The sequence below is a fragment of the Humulus lupulus genome, chromosome 2, assembly GCF_963169125.1.
Source record: "Humulus lupulus chromosome 2, drHumLupu1.1, whole genome shotgun sequence".
NCBI lineage: Eukaryota > Viridiplantae > Streptophyta > Magnoliopsida > Rosales > Cannabaceae > Humulus > Humulus lupulus.
Genome location: NC_084794.1, coordinates 134335722 through 134355974, shown reverse-complemented (window position 1 = coordinate 134355974; position 20253 = coordinate 134335722). Strand labels below are relative to the sequence as shown.

The following is a 20253-nucleotide window of genomic DNA, read 5'->3' as shown; positions in this document are numbered from 1 at the left end:
CCCACTAATTCCCGGTAATGTACTAAATTACTAGAATACCCCTAAGCTCACCCCGAATCGGGTATTAAGACCCCGTTGGGACTTTCCCGCCAACTTGCTCATCGGGATCGCCTCTCGCCAAGTAACCCAAATATATCCACATAATAATGTGGTCTCAATCACACAAACACATATTTAATATCTCTAACATACAAGCATGATTACATTATAATATAATTCACATAATAACTCAATTATTGCCTCCCGGCCCCCTAATCCAGGCACTAAGCCATATTAGGAAATTTGGGATGTTACAGGTTTCGACGGTCGTAGCAGGGCTCAGCAAAGGCGAAGGGGTCAGTAGCATGAAATTTGGGCTCGACGATGAGGACGACTGCTCGATGGAGGAGCATGACTAGGTGAGATCCGGGCTCGCGCGAAAGTTGTGGCAGGACGTGGAGGACTTAAGGTGGAGGCCGAAAGTCCCTTGTTTCAAAGTTTTGTTTCGAATGCTCTCTTGGTATAAATATCATAAAGCACTCATTCATTTGTATTCTGAGTTTTGTGTTTATATATATATTTATATAAGGAACACAAATGATATATTAAATTAAGATACTTTTGGATTTGGTTCATATTACACAAGTGAGTGTTTTCTTGAGTGAGCAAGCAAAAGTTTTGTAAGAGAAGAACATTGTTCTTCTTGGGTGTTCTTGCAGGGGAGTATATATGTGTGTGTATATATATATCTTTTACTTCTAGCTAGTCTGTCACTTAATAAGGTGTTCTTCTAGTTTATAGCCATGGTGTATGTTGGATCAAATTTCTTCTTGTTTGGACTTCGATTCTGATATATAATGGGTGTTCTTGCAGGTAGTATATATATATTTATATCTTTTATTTTCTTTTTTCCAGTCTGTTAATTAATAAAGAGAAACCTATGGTTGATTATTATAATGGGTTGGGCTTGGATTTGATTTTAATATTACTTAAATTTTTTATATGCCTTCATTTTCTTGACTGTTTTATTAATATTTACTTTACTTCAATTTCCTGCAGCTTTCGACACTATCATATAAATATGCATTGATTGAATTGAGTGATATATTAGAGTAACAGTAAGTTACACATATTTACCTTGCATAGTTACACATATTTATGTTGTAGGTTCTGGAAAGCTATGAACGGGCTTATGTCAATATGGTCCGAGTTCAGCAGTTGTCAGAACTAGAGTAGGTTTGCTCTTTTTTTAATTATATATATATAAATATTTATGTCTATTTTTTTCACTTTTTTTTTGTAAGTATAACATGTGAAGTTATAGGTTATTGACTACTGCACACTTCCTTTGGGGAATTCTATTGCTGAGGGTCGTCGAGCCCTTATTCGCAACATGTGGACTGAGTTGAACACAGGGAGCAAAACGAAATGTTGAGGTAAATTCAGTTATCTGTATGACTTTCCACTTTTTTTTTTCTTCACCCAAACAATCAAGAATGTTATGGATAATATATTAATTTGAGCTGAAATTATTAGGGAGTAAAAGTAGTTAGTTTAATATATTAATTGATGCGTGGATTTGGGACCTATTGTTTGATAATCTAATTTTCCTTTTGTGGAAGTCAACCAGTTTATGAAGTCTAAAGATGTTTACTTTCACATATGTGATATAATGAATTATTTAAATATATAATTATATTGTTTTAATTATATATGTATGTATATATATGAAGTATATATGTTCTAACTAGCTGCTATGACTTTTAACATTTGTGCTTAGCAAGAAAATCATAATTACTTGTTATGTGTCATTGGGTATGTGAGTGGCTCTTTGTTCTTGGCAATTTTCTTCTTGTTATTGGAAGCTATCAAGTGATAAGCAAGTTCTTCTAACTAGTTGGGTTTTAGGTTCCTCGTTTAGTAGGTGGCACCTCTTGGTTAAACTGATACAAGAATATATTCATTCAAATATGTATTTTCATGTTTGGCTCAGTGAATTTGATTTGATTTCTCTTTTATGCATTAAATTCTTGATCTCCTCTTTCCAGTACTTATAGTTTTTCATTATTGAATTCAGGTTTGGCAAGCACTTTTAGCTGTTAGAGCACTTGTGCTGCCACCTACTAAAGATACTGATAACTGGCTTTAGTTTGCTTCACTCTGTCGGAAAAGTGGACGGATTAGTCAAGCTAGGTCCACTCTAATCAAACTCTTACAGGTCAGTGGTGTATAATGGTTCTATTGAGGTGACTTTGGATTGGAACTTGAAGCGGTCAGACCAGAGATAAAAATGAATAATATCGCAACTTTATAAAGCGGTAGTAGTAGCTCTTTATTTACTTTTATTCTATTTTAAATTATTGTTAAAGCTTTCTATGACACTTTAAAACCTAGCTTGAATGATTAACTTCTTTCTTTGTAGATTTCGGATACTCTTTATTTGTTCATTCGTGTGTTTATTCTATTTGGCTTTTTGTTTGAAAATTTTCTACATAAAGAAGCCCTTCGGGGATTCTTTTTTTGCCAATATATTTTATGGAAGAGATTTTTAGCTTTGAGCTCATTGGTTCAAATGAAAATAATTTTTTGAAAAATTAGCTGAATTTTAATTGGTGATGAAAAACAGACCCGCTGCTATCATAATTGGTGTATTATAATGTGATTTTTTATGTTTCAAATATAATTTTAGAAAGAAATTTATGACAGTCAATTCTTACTTTGGAAAACTTATTGGTGACGCGGATGAATATAAGGACAAGAAGAAGAAAAATATGTAGTTTGACAATGAATTTAATGTTTTGTTTTATTTGTAATTTTTATTAGAGTAAAGGATTAGTTTTTTGAGTGGTTAATTATTTACTTTGTAAATCTAGTTATATATTTTTTAAGGTCAAGACGATTATGTTTATAAACAATGCTATATGATTTTTGAGTAAGTAGTAGTGTTATATTTGTTCCAAATTTTATTTGATTAGATTTGTAAATACTTTGTATAAGTTTTGTTATTTTAATCTATAATTGTTTAGATTAGTATATAAATGTTTCATTTAAATCATAATTTTTAATTTAAAATAAAAATAAATAATTTTTTTTGCAAGCAACGATGACACCTAATAACTATCGGCGTTGCCCCACAACAGCGACAGTTTTTAACTGTCGGCGTTGCTAGCAATAGTGACAATTTTTAACTGTCAGCGTTGCCAGCAAGAGCGACACCTAATAATTGTCGACGTTGCCCATAACAGCGACACCTAATAACTGTCAGCGTTGCTTGCAACAGCGACAATTTTTAACTGTCGGCGTTGTCCGTAACAACAACAGTTTTTAACTGTCGACGTAGTTACCCCTACTCCGGCATAGGCAAATACGACAGTTAATCGACTGTCGTCGTTGCTCAATAACGACAGTTAAAAACTGTCGGGAAAGCCCGTTTTTGTAGTAGTGTTGGAAAGTGAGGGTCCTCAAACCCTTTGGGTTGCTCAACATAAGCCTCTTCATTCAAGAGCCCATTTAAAAAGGCGGATTTGACATATATTTGAAATAATTTAAAACCAAGACCACATGAAATAACTAGCAATAATCTTATGGATTCAAGCCTTGTAATAGGGGAAAATGTCTCATCAAAATAAATTCCTTCAACTTGAGTGTATCCCTCAACAACTAACCAAGCTTTATTCCTTATTATGGTGTCAAATTCATCAGTTTTGTTTTTAAATATCCATTTTGTACCTATAACATTAGTAAGACTCGATCTAGGGACAAGAATCCATACCTGATTCCTTGTGAATTGATCTAGCTTTTCTTGCATAGCATTAATCCATCATTCATCATTTAAGGCTTCCTTCACATTTTTTGGTTCAAATGTAGAAGTAAACCAAACAAATTGAACCAAATTTACATACCTTTTTCGAGTGACCATACTTTCTTCAAGATTTCCCAAAATAAGTTTAGAATGGTGATTCTTTTTTACTCTGGTTGAGGGTTCTTTTTTAATAGAGTCAGAAGAATTAATTGGGGTTTCCTTCTTTGTACGCTCAATTGTTGTCGCAATAGAATATGTGTTTGATAAATCATCACCAGCAGTTGTCGCCACTGAACGATCTTCTATCAGATCTAGTATCCCTTTCTGTTGTTGAACAACAATGAACCTGTCAATTTCTTCCTCTTGGGAGTACTTAGAAAAATCTTTCAGATCATCAACAACCACGTTAGCAGATTCCATAACAGTTTAGGTTCTCATGTTATAAACACAATAAGCCCTACTATTATTGGAATAACCAAGAAAAACTCCTAGATTGCTTTCGGCATCAAATTTTCCATGATTCTCACGATCTCTAAGAATACAACAAAGGTACCCAAAAACATGAAAATAATTGACATTGGGTTTCCTTCCTTTCTAGATCTCATATGGAGTTTTATTTATACCTGGACGCAGAAAAACACGATTAATTGTGTAGCAAGCAATGTTAATTGCTCCAGCCCATAATTTCTTTGTGAGTTTTTTGCTATTTAGCATAACTCTGGCAATTTTCTGCAAGGTATGATTTTTCTGTTCCACTACCCCATTTTGTTCTGGGGTTTTGGGTGCAGAAAATTCAGGCAAAATTCTAAAAGATTTACATTATTCATCATAAATGAAAATTTCAAACTCCTTAACATGACCACTTTGTATTCTTACGATTTTTCCAATGTTGTAATTTTGTTCAACTCTTAGTCTTGTACAGAGAGTTTTAAAAGCTTCAAATATGTCTGATTTTTCTCTTAAGAAATCTACCCAAGTAAATCTAGAAAAATCATCCACACAGACAAAAATGTTTCTCTTACCATTAATACTTTCAACCTGTATAGGACCCATGAGATCCATATGCAATAATTCCAACACATTTGAAGTATTAATATCAGATAGAGCTTTATGGGAAGCTTTCAATTATTTTCCCAATTGACATGATTCACACTTATCAGGTGACACTTTACCTAACTTGGGTATACCACGGATGAGACCTGTATTAGAAATCTTTTTCAAAATTTTGAAATTTATATGACCAAGTTTTTCATGCCACAAATCAATATTATTAAAACTAGATGATGATGCATGACATGTGAATTTTTGTGTGAGTGTGTAACAATTATCCAAAGAGCGAGAACCTTTAAGAACAATGTCACCACTTTGATTTAAAACATTACACTAGTCATGCAAAAATTAACAAAGAAACCTTGGTCACAAATTTGGCTTATGTTAATTAAGTTAGCTTTCAGTCCATCAACAAGAAGAACATTTTTCAATTTTGGTAACCCTTCAATATTTAGGGCACCTTTTCTTAAAATGTTTCCTGTCATCCCATCCCCGAAAGTTACTACTCCATATTTCAAAGATTTGAAGTTGGTGAGTATGTTGGCATTACATGTCATATGTCTTGAACAACCACTATCAAAGTACCAAGAACTAGATGCATGAATTTTATGACATGTAAAAGTAGCCAAACAAACTCAGTTATTTTTCTTGACCGATATTATTTTTTATTTTGAATTTCTTTTGGTCAAGAATTGATTCATGCTACCAAAGTATTTAACAGAATTCTTTTTAAAGAAATTTAACAAAGAAAATGTAACGTCCTAAATTTTCTAATAAGGCTTAGGGCATTGATTAGGGGGTCGTGATGACGAATTTTGGAATTATGTAACTATATGATATTTATGTGTTTCATTATGTGATTATGTGAGTTATATCATAATATGACTTGATATGTATGTTTAGGTATAATAAGTATGCATGTGGACCCATTTCTGTTTAATTGGGAAATTTTCATAATTTGGCCAATTTTGGGTATATTTGGCATACATGTGGTATGTGTGTGATGCTTTATTATTATTTAGTTACATTTGAGATATTCGGCATGAGACGATCCTAGCGAGCAAAGTAGTGGTTTAGTCTTAACGGGGTCAAATACTGGGCTCGGGGCGAGCCTAGGGGTAATTTAGTACATTACCGGGTTCGGGTAATGGGGGAAATTATTTTGTAATTAGTTGAGGATATTGGAATTAACGAGAATTGTGAGACATTAATTATGAATAACGAGGCAAGTGGGAAATGATGAAATTATCCTTGGAGGATATTGGGAGATTGTTAAGGCCCTAGGGGCATTTTGGTCTTTTGACCATGGGATATGCTTCAGCCAAGGGAAGGCTGTGGAATAACATGGTAAAAAAGAGTATTTTTTTTCTATCTCTTGAAGACTTTGATTAAAAGCTTGGATTGTTGGGAGAATTGAAGCTAGGGAATTGATGGTTCAAGCTAGGAATTCAGTAAGAGCAAGTTATCCATCACTGAGGTAAGCTTTAACCCCACATTGATTCATGGTTTTCTGAGTTTCCTGGTGGTGTTCTTGGGCTGTTGTTGAGTCTCAAAACTCAAGTAGTGATTTTGAGTTTTAATTGTCTTTTGATTGTGTTTGGACTTGGGTTTTGATGAGGTTGAGGTATAGATGAAGTTTTGGGGTTAAATTATAAGTTTGGATGGTGTTTAGGTTGGTTTTGAAGTTTGGAATTCAGGGGAAAATGCAGGGGAGAAAACCTGAAATTTCTGGTCTGTCGAACTGGCGCCCCAACGCTAGGCAGGGGAGAGCATGGGTGCTCTCTCACTTGGGACAACGCCCCAGCGCTACCCATGAGCGCCCATCGCTATGTCTATTTCAACAAGACCCATTTTTAGGGCTTGGGAGGATTTTGGGGGCTCGGGAGAAGGTTCCACCACCTCGTTGAGTGGATTGGAAGTCTCGAGAGCACGGGAATGGTTCCAGAGTTTGTTTTTAAGGATTGAATCTTATGAGGTTATTATTTTTGGTTGTGACTAGGTTACCGTTAGGGCTCGGGACAGGATCGTGCTCGAGGGTTGCTCATTGGTAACCTATGCTTGGACTAAAGGTAAGAAAACTGCACCCAATATGTTATGCATGTGATGCATAAGATACATGTGATTAGGGCATGGCATGGATGTTGAATATGAGATTGATCAGAGTTTGAGTCTCTGTAAATGTGCATGATCATAATAATGCTAGTGATTGTTGAGTAAGCATGTTGAATGCCCTATATTTTGATATTTGACATATGATATATGCCTGGTTGCATTGCTTACTTGTAAGTGGTAGTGACTCATTAATCAGAAATGGCATGAGTCGTATGGAATTGACCTATGAGTCAAGAGCGGCATAAGCGTGTTGAACACAGAGCCAAAATGATTAGATCTAATCAACATAAGCATTAAATGCTTGACCGACCCCAAGTTTGATGAAAACTAAAAGTGTTTGTCTAGTCTAAAGACTAGTTACTTAGAGCTAGGGCCAAAAGGCTACGGTGACTAATGTCACATGGCTTAGGGTGCAGAGCCCAAGTGCATGACTCATTAGTCACTTATCTGATTAGGGTGCAGAGCCCAAGTGCATGACTCATTAGTCACTTATCTGATTAGGGTGCGGAGCCCAAGTGTGTGACTCATTAGTCACTTATCTGATTAAGGTGCGGAGCCTAAGTGCGTGACTAATTAGTCACTTATCTGATTAGGGTGCGGAGCCCAAGTGCGTGACTCATTAGTCACTTGTTTGATTAGGGTGTGGAGCCCAAGTGCATGACTTATTAGTCACTTATCTGATTAGGGTTTAGAGCCCAAGTGTGTGACTCATTATTCACCTATTCAAAGATGGACTCAATAGTCATCTATACCAGGCACGGAGCTCTGTAATCATTTATTTGGACTTGCTGCATGCATGGATAGGGCTATTACTGCTAGGCATGCTTATTGTGATTTAGTGACATGTTATTACCTATTCATGAGCATATTGAGTTTTCTTGCTCAGCCTCAGCTCACGGGTGCTATGTGGTGCAGGTAAAGGAAACCATCCTTGAGTTGGAGAGCTTAGGTGACGATGTGTACATATGCGGCTGCTCAACCACCACGACCGAAGGTTTAAAGAGGAACTAGGGTTAGACCCTATTTTGCCACTTAGGTTGGCTGGTTGTAAATATTTTATTGTAATTAACCTTTAAATATATTTTGGGATCCCAATGTATACAATAAAGTTAGTGAAACATTGTATCTTTAACCAAAATTTTTAACCCTAAACCGTTAATAACATTTAGTTACATGATTATGGACAAATGAATCGGTTAGCGAGTTTAGCACTGTTTAAAATGCACAACGTAACGGTCCCTGAGTAGTAGGGCATTACAACTTGGTATCAGAGCGAGCCAATGTTATGGGTTGCTGTAGACAAGCTGGGCACGTACACTCGTCACTAAAGACAAGCTTCACTCAGGGCATGGTAACTATTTATGTGGTTATGTTCTTAACTGCTTAAATAGAATGTAAATGCTTTACCTGCTTATTGATTAGGGAGCATAAGATTCTGATAGAGCCTAGCTCTTGATTATTGATATGATTATATGCTTACCTGCTCAGTGAATATATAAATGTGTTAGTTGCATGCTGGAGTTGGAAGCATGGTATGAATGTTGGAAGAGCAGGGAATATGAATTGATGTATGAATGACATTGCAGTGGTTTGTGAATGTAGTGTGGTAAGATTGTTCCCGTAGGGAAGGCTACTGAATATGCTCATCACGTTTAATGGGTCAAGTTATTGACTGTAGATTCAATCAGAGGGTATGTACCCAAGGCAATTAATGAGACCTGGTGGTTGTTATACTGAGGCTGGGAATTACAGCCAGGGTTTGAGTTCTTCACCTGCCCCTAAGAATTTCCAGCAGGTGTTTACAGATATGCAATTAAGATTGCAGAGGAAAAAGGAAGAGATTAGGTGTTTGAAATAGCATGAGGTTCTGTCAGGGAACACCTCTTCCTTTGCTATGCCAGGAATGGCACCAGTATTGGCTCAGCCAAGGGTTGAGAATAGGAGGGAATTTCTATATGGAAGATTCTAGTAATATTACCCTCCAGTTTTTGAGGGAGGCCTAGATCCATTCAGAGCTGAGCAATGGATGGGAATGATCAGTTCTATTCTCGACAGTATGGGGATGGTAGGTCACGATAGGGTGATCTGTGCTACATTTGTATTGTGGGATGATGCCTAGACATGGTGGGAAGTAATATCCTAGACACGAGACACAACTGTGATGGAATGGAAAGAATTTAGACAGCTGTTTAATGAAAGATATTTACTATGATACCATCAAGATTGCTAAGATGAATGAGTTTCTGAACCTAGTTCAGGGAAATGCAACAGTAACAGAATATGTTAACAGATCTGATGGGTTGGCCAAGTTTTCTTTTGATATGGTACCCGCGGATGTAGCTCGGAAGGAAAGGTTTATCCAGGGATTGAATCAAGGAATAGCTCAGGGCATTAGAGTTTCCCCAGTGTATGAAATCTCTACCTATGCTCAGGTGGTAAGGAAGGCACTTGCTATTGAGAGCACATGAAATCAGATTGAGAAGGAGAGTGTTGAAGAGCGCGGAGCTCAGACAGTGACACCTCCGTTTATTGGATCAAGCAAGGACAAGGATTGGAAAGTTTACCCATAATGCACTCAATGCAAGAGGCGTCATCTGGGAGAATGCCGAGCAAAGGCATATTTCTTATGTGGGATGGTTGGGCATCGTAAGAAGGATTGCCCAAGGCAAAGGAAGGATAAGCAAAAGGGGGCGGACAACTCGACTCCAGCTCAAGTACTCGCTCCAATGCAATTAGAGACTGAGATTGAGACTGAGACTGAGGCTGGTTCCTCAGTGGTGGCAGGTCAACTTTCTAGTTCTGATTTTTGTATTGCGCTGATTGGTTTTGGTGCCATGTTGTTCTTTGTTTGTTGCATTTAGAGAGAGGCGTCCACTTGTTATGCAGATTGCATGGTTATGTTGTGATGAGAATGTGATACCTTCTTGGTGATCTTAAGAGATGAGTTATATTATTGTGGAAGTGACTCATCAGTTGATTTGATAGGGTTGGTTATGACTGACTTTGATATGATCCTGGATATGGATTTGTTAACCAAGTGTAGGACAATGATAAATTTCAAGGAAATGATAGTAACTCTTGGGTTTGAGAGTGAGAAACCCTTGTTGTGGTAGTTGGCACTATGCTGTTGACATATGTATTTAGAGCTAGAGATCTATTGCAGGAGGATGCATAGTTATCTTAGCTAGTGTGGTGGATACCACTTAGGTCGTGCTAGTGGGACCGGGACAGACTGGATTAGTCTGTGAGTTTCTGGATGTATTTCTAGGAGATTTGTCAGTTACCCAAAGAGATAGAATGGTGATTAGATTAGTACTAGGGACAGAGTCAGGTTTAGGGCACTATATTGAACGGCTTCAACAAAGCTGTAAGAACTAAGGCTCAAGTATTGAGTAAGATGGTATTCTCCAAGGTGGATTTTTTATTTGGTTATTACCAGCTGGAGATCAGGGAGAAGGATATGCAAAAGACTATTTTTATATAAGATATGGGAATTGGAAGTGCTGAGTTCTGTTTTAGGGATTTGATTAATGCTGAGTTGTTTTGATGGATTAGATGAATAGAGTATTCAAATATTATCTGAATTAGATTTGCGATCGTCTTGATTGACGATATTGTAGTATATTCTCGGTTGGAGATTTGCCGAGGTCAAAGAACGCCTTAGAGGTTAGGAGTTTCTTTGGACAGGCAGAATATTACATGTGCTTTGCGGAAGAGTTCTGAGTCTTCTTAGAGACCATAATCAAATTTTAGGTTATTATGATATCTCATTGACAGGAAATGGTGATTGCCCAAGCAACATGTTATTTTAAGGGTGTGACCAGAACTAGAGTAGAATTACTGGTGGGCCAGGTGGCCAACATTATATTTGAGTTTGCTCTTTTAGAGAGGATCAAAGGAAAAATAGTTAAGTGAACCCATAGATGGGAAGAATTGAGGGGAATGTCTTAGTTGGATTAGCTAAGAACTATGTAGTGTCAAGTATGAGTTTATTGAGGTATAAGGATTGGACTTAAGATTCGATGGACACTGAGATTAAATGGGAGATTCTGGATGAATCTCATAATACCCCTTATTCTCTTCATCCAAGCATCATGAAAGATGTATTAGGATCTGAAAGCTTTATATTGGTGGCCTGGGTTGGAGACAGACATAATTGAATACGTGACAAAGTTCTTAACATGTTAGCAGGTCAAGACAGAGTATTAAGAACCAATAGGGCCATTACAGCCTTTATGTATTTCATAGTGGAAGTAAAGAAGCATTGCGATGGATTTTGCAATGGGGCTGCCCAGGATAGTGGGCCTGCCTGATTTGGTTTGGGTCATTATGGACAGTGTACAAAGTCAGCTCACTTCTATCGGTAAGGACAAGTGACACAGTTGATCAGTATGTAGACCTTTATGTGAGAGAGGTAGTACGCCTTCATGGAATTCGAGGTCTATCTTATCAGATGAGGACTCTGTTATTACTTCCAAGTCTTGAGGAAGATTGCAGAAGGCGATGAGTATATAGTTGGAGTTTAATACCGTTTATTATCCTCGGATTGATGGTGAATCAGAGGGAGTTATCCGGTTATTAGAAAGGCACATTATAAGATGTTGTATGGTAGGAAATGTTTATTTCCCACTCATTGGGATGAGATGTGTGAGATGTTATATTTGGATTCAGAGGTGGTTTAGAGGATCATTGAGGCTATTGAAAATGTTATAGCTTGGATGCTCACTTTTCAAAGTAAATGGGGAAGTTATGTGGATCTAAAATGCAGGAACATGGAATTCTAAGTGGAAGATTGTATCTTCCTTAGAGTCTCACCAAGGGAAAGGGGTGAGGAGGTAAGAGCAAGTTGAGCCCTAAATTAGTAGGATCGTGAGAAATCCTGGAAAGGATCGGTTAGGTTGCGTATAGATTGGCCTTAGCGTTGGCACTATCGGCCGTATACAGTGTATTTCATATTTCCATGTTGAGGAAACATGTGTTAGATGAGACTCATGTGTTGAGTTATGAGAATCTGGAATTAGAGGCTATGTTATCTTGTGAGGAATAGCCAGCTCAGGTATGAGACGGAAAGAACAAGGTTTTGGGATACATTGGGTTAAGGTATTATACAGATGCAGTAAGGTCGAGGGAGTGACCTGGAAACTGAAATCAGTTATGCGAGATTGATATTCCGGGCTATTCAGATAAAATTTCAAGGACCAAATTTCTGTAAGGAGGGGATAGTTGTAACGTCCCAAATTTCCTAATAAGGTTAGGGCCTTGATTATGGGGCCAGGATGGCGAATTTTGGAATTATGTGACTATATGATATTTATGTGTATCATTATGTGATTATGTGAGTTATATCATAATATGACTTGATATGCATTTTTAAGTGTATTAAATATGCATGTGGACCCATTTATGTTTAATTGGGAAATTTTCATAATTTGGTCTGTTTGGGTATATTTGGCATATATGTGGTATGTGTATGGTGCTTCATTATTATTTGGTTATATTTGAGATATACGGCATGAGACGATCCTAGCAAGCAAAGAAGCAGTTTAGTCTTAACGGGGTCAAATACCGGGCTCGGGGTGAGCCTAGGGGTAATTTGGTAATTGAGTACATTACCGTGTTCGGGTAATGGGGAAAATTATTTGGTAATTAGTTGAGGATATTGGAATTAACTGGAATTGTGAGACGTTAATTATGAATAGTGGGGTAAGTGGAAAATGACAAAATTACCCTTGGAGGGTTTTGGGAGAGTGTTAAGGCCCTAGGGGCATTTTAGTCTTTTGACCATGGGATATGCTTCAGCCAAGGGAAGGCTGTGGAATAACATGGTAAAATAGAGTACTCCTTTTCTCTCTGTCGGTTTATACTCTCTCTATGTCTCTTGAAGAGTTTGATTAAAGACTTGGATTGTTGGGAGAATTGAAGGTTCAAGCAAGGAATTCAGTAGGAGCAAGTTATCCATCAATGAGGTAAGCTTTAACCCCACTTTGATTCGTGGTTTTCTGAGTTTTCTGGTGGTGTTCTTGGGCTGATGTTGAGTCTCAAAAATCAAGTGGTGATTTGGAGTTTTAATGGTGTTTTAATTGTGTTTGGACTTGGGTTTTGATGAGGTTGAGGTATAGATGAAGTTTTGGGGTTAAATTATAAGTTTGGATGGTGTTTAGGTTGGTTTTGAAACTTGGAATTAAGGGGAAAACACAGGGGAGAAAACCAAAAATTTCTGGTCTGTGGAACTGGCACCCCAGCGCTAGGCAGGGGAGAGCATGGGTGTTTTTTTGACTTGGGGCAACGCCCCAGCTCTAACCATGAGCGCCCCAGCGCTATGTCTACTTCAGCAAGACCCATTTTTAGGGCTTGGGAGGATTTTGGGGGCTCGGGGGATGGTTCCACCACCCCATTGGGTGGATTGGAAGTCCCGAGAGCATGGGAATAGTCCTGGAGTTTGTTTTTAAGGATTAAATCTTATGAGGTTATTATTTTATGGTTGTGACTAGGTTACCGTTAGGGCTCGGGACAGAATCGTGCTCAGGGTCGTTCATTGGTAACCTATGCTTGGACCTAGTATGTGATGCATAAGATACATGTGATTAGGGCATAGCATGGATGTTGAATATGAGATTGATCAGAACATGAGTCTCTGTAAATGTGCATGATCATAATTATGCTAGTGATTGTTGAGTAAGCATGCTGAATGCCCTATATTTTGATATTTGACATATGATATATGCCTAGTTGCATTTCTTACTTGTGAGTGGTACGAGTCATATGGAATTGACCTATGAGTCAAGAGCGGTATAAGTGTATTGAACGCAGATCCGAAATGATTAGATCTAATCAACATAAGCATTAAATTCTTGACCAACCCCAAGCTCGATGAAAACTAAAAGCGCTTGTCTAGTCTAAAGGCTAGTTACTTAGAGCTAGGGCCAAAAGGCTCAGGTGACTGTAACGTCACGTGGCTTAGGGTGCGGAGCCCAAGTGCGTGACTCATTAGTCACTTATCTGATTAGGGTCTGGAGCCCAAGTGCATGACTCATTAGTCACTTATCTGATTAGGGTGCGGAGCCCAAGAGTGTGACTCATTTGTCACTTATTTGATTAGGGTGTAGAGCCCAAGTGCCTGACTCATTAGTCACTTATTTGATTAGGGTGCGAAGCCCAAATGTGTGACTCATTAGTCACTTATCTGATTAGGGTGCGAAGCCCAATTGCATGACTCATTATTCACTTATCTAATTAGGGTGTAGAGCTCAAGTGTGTGACTCTTTAGTCACCTATTCAAAGATGGACTCAATAGTCATTTATACTGGGCACGGTGCTCTGTAATCATTTATTTGGACTTATTGCATGCATGAATAGGGCTATTACTGCTAGGCATGCTTATTGTGATTTAGTGACATGTAATTACCTGTTCATGAGCATATTGAGTTTTCTTGCTGAGCCTCGGCTCACGGGTGCTATGTGGTGCAGGTAAAGGCAACCATCCTTGAGTTGGAGAGCTTAGGTGACGATGTGTACATATGCGGCTGCTCAACCACCACGACCGAAGGTTTAAAGAGGAACTAGGGTTAGACCCTATTTTGCCGCTTAGGTTGGCTGGTTGTAAATATTTTATTGTAATTAACCTTTAAAATATATTTTGGGATCCCAATGTATATAGTAAACATTTTAGTGAAACGTTGTGTCTTTAACCAAAATTTTTAACCCTAAGTTGTTAATCACATTTAGTTACACGATTATGGCCAAATGACTCGGCTAGCAAGTTTAGCACTGTTTAAAATGCACAACGTAACGGTCCCTTGGTAGTAGGGCGTTACAGAAAAACACTTAGGTCTTATGTGTCCTTTCATACCATTAAAATGACAAACTCGTACAAATTGTCTGAGTTTTGTCTTCAAAGAAATTCTTTTTAGTTCTAGATCTGTTGAAACAGATGACAACTGTGTGTTCTCTGAAGAGCCACTTATTCCTGAAAAACGGTTAGTTGTAACAAGAGAAGGATAATTAACATATTTTACAAAAATTGTTTTCTTAGAGGATTCAGATCCATTAGATCCTAATCCACTGAAATCACCAGCTCTTTTTCTTGCAGAGAGAACATCATCCAAAATTTTAGATCTTGGATTAAGCATTTTGACACATTTTTGCATAAGATCAATTTCTTTACTCAAAGAATTAATTTCATTATTTTGGGAAACTATAATCAATTCAAGTTCTTTAATTTTTTTCAACTGATTTCTTGTTATTGCTAGTCATTAATCGATTCTCAGAGCAAACTTTTAGCCATTGATCATACATTATCTTGTAAGATTCTTTCAATGAATCTTCATCTAACTTGGATTCATCAGAGTCAATGTTAGATTCTTCATTATTCTTAACAAAATTATTAAGACATACCAAACCCATGGAATCAACTGAAGAGAAAAACATACCTTTGTGAACAAAGGTTATAGCAACACTATTGTCTTTCTCATCACTCTGTTCAGAGTCTTGCTCACTCTAGGTAGCTGCCATGACTTTCTTCTTCTTTAAGGTGTTGGCACACTCGGATTGAATGTGTCCAATTCCTTCACATTCCCTACAATGAATACCCATTTTGTTAGTTTCAAAGGGTTTAGAAAAACTACCTTTTGGGTTTTTGAATATGGCCTTTTTGTTTCCCAATTTCCTTATGTACTTTTGATTTTTTTAACAAGGCCATCTCATCACATGAACTTTCCCTCTCATTTTTGGAAGATTTCAAGGCAATAGATTTCTCCTTGATTTCTTTTATTTTACCTTTTTGTCTAATTTGTTGATTCAGTTCAAAATTTTGAGTGACCCATCAATTCTTCCACTTTTATTTTGTCCAGATCTTTTGCTTCCTGAATTGCAGTTAGCATAGTCTAAAACCTATCAGGAAGAACTCTAACAATTTTCCGGACCAAAACATTCTCTTCAAGTTTCTCACCAAGAGAAAATATTCGTTAGCAATATCTGATAATTTTTCATAAAATCCAGTGAGGGTTTCATTTTCATTCATTTGCAAATTTTCAATTTTTTTTGTGAGCATAACAAGCCCAAAACGATTGACATCATCAGTTCCTTCAAATTGGGTTTGAAGGATTTGCCAAGCATCTTTGGCAGAAACACATGAAGAAATCAATTTAATGTAACTTTCATGAACATTAATAAAAATAGCATGTAAAGCTTTATTATTGTAACTGGACAGTTTATCTTCAGCATCAGTCCAATCAAGTTCAGATTTTACCTTAGTTATGTCATTGCTTTCTGCTAGAGGAGTTCAACAACTTAAAACTACTCTCCAAGCCTTTTCATCTTGAGATTTGATGAAGGCTCTCATTCTAACTTTCCAATATGGATAGTTAGAATCATTGAGTAAAGGGGAGTGAGTTATGGAACCTCCTTCTATGAAAAAAGACATTGCAAGAACAAGAACAACAAACGGAATAAACCCAGATCACGCTCAGAAATGAGTAACCCTCTCTGATACCAATTGAAATTCTATTTTTAGTAATTACCAAATTAATTAAACCAAGTAAATTAATTAAGTTGTGAAATGGTAATTAAATGTTGAAATATATTTCAGATCTGTCAGGACAGAATACGAACTTGTCACGACAGAAACTGAACACAATAAAAAGACAGTGCAAAAACAATAAAGAACACAATTAATTTTTACAAGGTTTAGAAACCCTTTCGGATAACCTACTCCTTGGGGCCACGCCCAGAGAATAAAATCAATTAATAAAAAATCACAAGTACAAAATATTGACTTAAACAAAACAAGACTCCCTCTTGAGATTTACGACAACTTTGTTGTACTTCTCTTCGCTAATCTAATTCTGATTGAAATGCTCAACCACTTGAATTCCCTTCAATGGCCAGCGAGTGCTTGCTTCCTCCTGACGCAAGGCTTGTAAAAATCTTCTCTTGAAGACTATAAGAATTATGATCAAATTACAACATGTATTCACTCATGAATGTGGTTCAGACTCACCACAAAAATAAACACTCATTTTACTACAAGAACATATGAATGCAATGCTTTTTAATACAAACTATGAACCCTCACATATATTATAATTCACTCACAAAATTATGAACCAAAAAGTTCACTTTTTCTCAAGGCCCTAGAAGCCTATTTATAGAGACCATTTCGTGCTCAAAAAGGCTGAGAAAGAATCTCCTAATAAAAGCAATAATATTTGAAGACATTCTTGATTAATGAAGATTTGCCATTTTCAGTTGTTCTGATCCGACAGACACGGATTTTGCGGGGACAGCTAATATCTGCATCAGATCAATTTTTTAAAGATAGAAATAAAAATTAATTCCTTCAAAGATTGTATTTCCTGAAGTTTTTTTATCTTAAGCAGCACGGAAATCAAAAGACAAATATTCCAGAAATGAATTCGACTAAGCACAAAATATTTTCTTTATAAAACCAAGATACAAATTCCGTTTATAAACATATTGTAAGAATAACAAACTAAATAAGGAATTATTAACAAACCTTACAAATGAATTCAATATATTAATTCTTAAAATCACAATAAAAGGAATTTAAAATCTTCTTTTAAATAAAAAGATATCTCTATAACATTTGCCAATTTTAGAATTTACAATCTCCCCCTTTGGAAATTTTATAGACAAAACGTATCTATTTTTTTTAAAATATCCTACAAAAACAAGTTAGTGCTTAAATCCACAAATAATGAAAAGAGTCCCAAAATGATTCCCCCTACCAAATATAACCAAAGCACATAACTAAAACAATAACCAAAACAAGGAACAAACGCAGGTCAAAAAATAATCAAAGCACCAAAAAAGAAGAGTTACTTTCTCTCCCCATTATTGTCTAAGAAAATTCCAAAGAAAAGAAACCAGAACCCAAACAAAGACACATTTAGTGTTCTTTTACATTTATTGAAAGCAAATAAAAATAGATGGAGAGAAACTGTAACCGTCATGGAGTTGGAGTGTTAGATGCATTGATGATCACCAAAGAAGCCAGAAGTTAGCTCTGAGTATCCTCCATGGAAGTGAACCCCTCGAAGAGACTTGTAATAAATGCTCAGCTCGAGCCAAACCTAGGTGTATTTTAATAATTTTTCATATTTTGAGGATAGTGATGAAATAAAATTAACGAATAGGATAGTTATGTTTGGTGGATATTAGTGATAATTTGGAGATTACTGTTGTAATTTGAGTTTTGAGTGAATTGACAAAAATACCCTTGTAGGTGCTTAATGGGGTAAATGAGAGGAAATGGTGAAATGGTCATTTGACCATATGGTTAATGAAAGAGGGGTAAAGTCTGATGGGTCTCTGTTGCATGTTCCAGACTTCTTCTTCTTTGTTTTTGGTTTCCTCTTGAAGCATTAAGTCCTATCCAAAAGTCGTAAAGCTAGAGCCCAAGCTCAAAATTTTGAGAATTTGGAGGAAATCAAGTTCTATGTGGGGAATCGCAGCTGCTAGGAGTTCATCCATTCCATAGGGAACCCAAAATCGTAACAAGAGGTATGAGGATTTCTTCTCTTTGTTCATCATAGTGTTCTTCATTTGTTCTTGAGGTAAATTGGGGGGTGGGCTTTATTTTTGAAAATTAAGGTTCCAATATTATTTGTATGTGTTTGTTGATGTTAGATACTAGCCATGAACTGTCTTTGCAACTTGATTTCATATTGGAATCAATGAATTGAGATTGAATTTTCGGATGGGGAAAAAATGAAGGTTTTAGAACCCTAAAACTTGGAAGTTATGTTTAGGACCTAAGAATTTATGGGGGATTGAGGTTATAGGATATATGTTAGCTTGTCTACTGGTTTTGATGAATTAATTTTGAGTTTGGTTTAAATTTTGGGTGGTTTAGGTCGAATTGAGAAATCTGAAATCACAGGGGAGTTTTGAATCTTTCAGCTGCAATTCATATTTCTGGGACCCTAGCACGAGCGTGCTAGTGCCCTAGAAACCCAAAATTTTCTGAGTGCGCGACCGCGCCCAGGGGCAAGTGCGACCGCTCCAGGTGCCCTGAAACACCAGTTTTCTTATTTTTGTGAGTTTAGTCTGAGACACCTAGGATCTAATTTGGGGACTCGCTTATAGGCTCGGGGGACGATTCCATTAGCCTTTTGAGTGGAATTAGAGGTCTCGAGAGTTAGGTTTCTTAATTAATGTTGTGACTAGAGTTTATGAGAGGCTTGGAAGAGGATTACACTCAAGGTCGTTTCACTTCTAGTACTGAAACTAAGGAAGTAGGGCATTGGCCCCGATATTGACATGAAAACGATTATGACTACATATTTGGAAACTTAGCTAAGGTTATGTACCCTTTTTCGTGTATCTATGTTTGTTGCATCTGATTTGATTGCATTTGTCTATGATTAATCAGCATGGGCTATATTCGGCTAAAATCATGCGGAATATAGGCCATATTGGCAAGGTCATTATGGGAGTGTTGTACACACTCGTCTGGCATAAGTCATGAGCTCGGTGCCCTAGTGATGAACCTTGCTTAGCATAGGTCATGTTTAATGGTTTATATGATTGAAATGAGCTTGTTTATAATCTGTGAAGCATGTTAATTATTGTTGGTTTCTAATTTTTTTATTTATCATGCTGTGTTGGGTTTTCTTGCTGGACATTGGCTTACGAGTGCTCTATGGTGCAGGTAAGGGCAAAGGGAAGGTTGACCAGCCATGAGTTGGAGAGCTTGGCAGTGGGGTATGCATGTTCAACCTGCTCAGCTTATTGACATGAGTTATTTGAAGGACAAAAAGTCCATTTTTGTCGCTTAGGTCAACTCATTTTGTAACGACCCAAAATTACTAATAAGGCTTAAGGGCCTTGATTAGTGTGCTGGGAGGGCATAATTGGTATTTATGTGAATAAATGATTAAATGCATGATTATGTGATATGCATGATCCTATGATTATATGGATATGTGAAATACATGTTTATGAGTATTAAATATGCATGTGGGCCCTGTTTAGATTGTAAGGGCGTATTTGTAATTTTGGCCCGTTGAGTGCATAAATGTAATTATATGTGATAAATTGTTGAGACCACATTATTATGTGGATATATTTGCAGCATATGGCTCGAGACGGTCCTAGTGAATGGATGGGCGAAATAGTCACGGCGGGGATTTATATGCAACTCGGGGGAGCCTGGGGGTATTTTTGGGAACTTAGTAATTATTTTGGGGATTATTAGATATTGGGTAAATAATTGGTGATTAATTGGATGACGGGATTTAATTGGTAAATATTAGGAACACTCGAGGAAATAGCGGGAATTGAGGGTAAAT

The 20253-nt window shown here is 36.9% G+C and overlaps 1 long non-coding RNA gene across 5 annotated transcripts; it reads left to right on the top strand.

Annotated features, from left to right (window-relative positions):
- The first annotated feature begins 383 nt into the window (after positions 1-383).
- On the top strand, positions 384-19928 carry LOC133816313 (uncharacterized). Of its 5 annotated transcripts, XR_009885156.1 has the most exons (5): positions 384-499; positions 1147-1215; positions 1304-1415; positions 2057-2297; positions 19614-19928. It is a non-coding gene; the product is annotated as an uncharacterized LOC133816313 (long non-coding RNA). The 5 variants fall into 5 exon arrangements; XR_009885153.1 differs by lacking the exon at positions 19614-19928 and having other exon boundaries at positions 2057-2400; XR_009885157.1 differs by lacking the exons at positions 384-499; positions 19614-19928 and adding an exon at positions 686-852 and having other exon boundaries at positions 1147-1211; positions 2057-2400.
- The last annotated feature ends 325 nt before the right edge of the window (positions 19929-20253 follow it).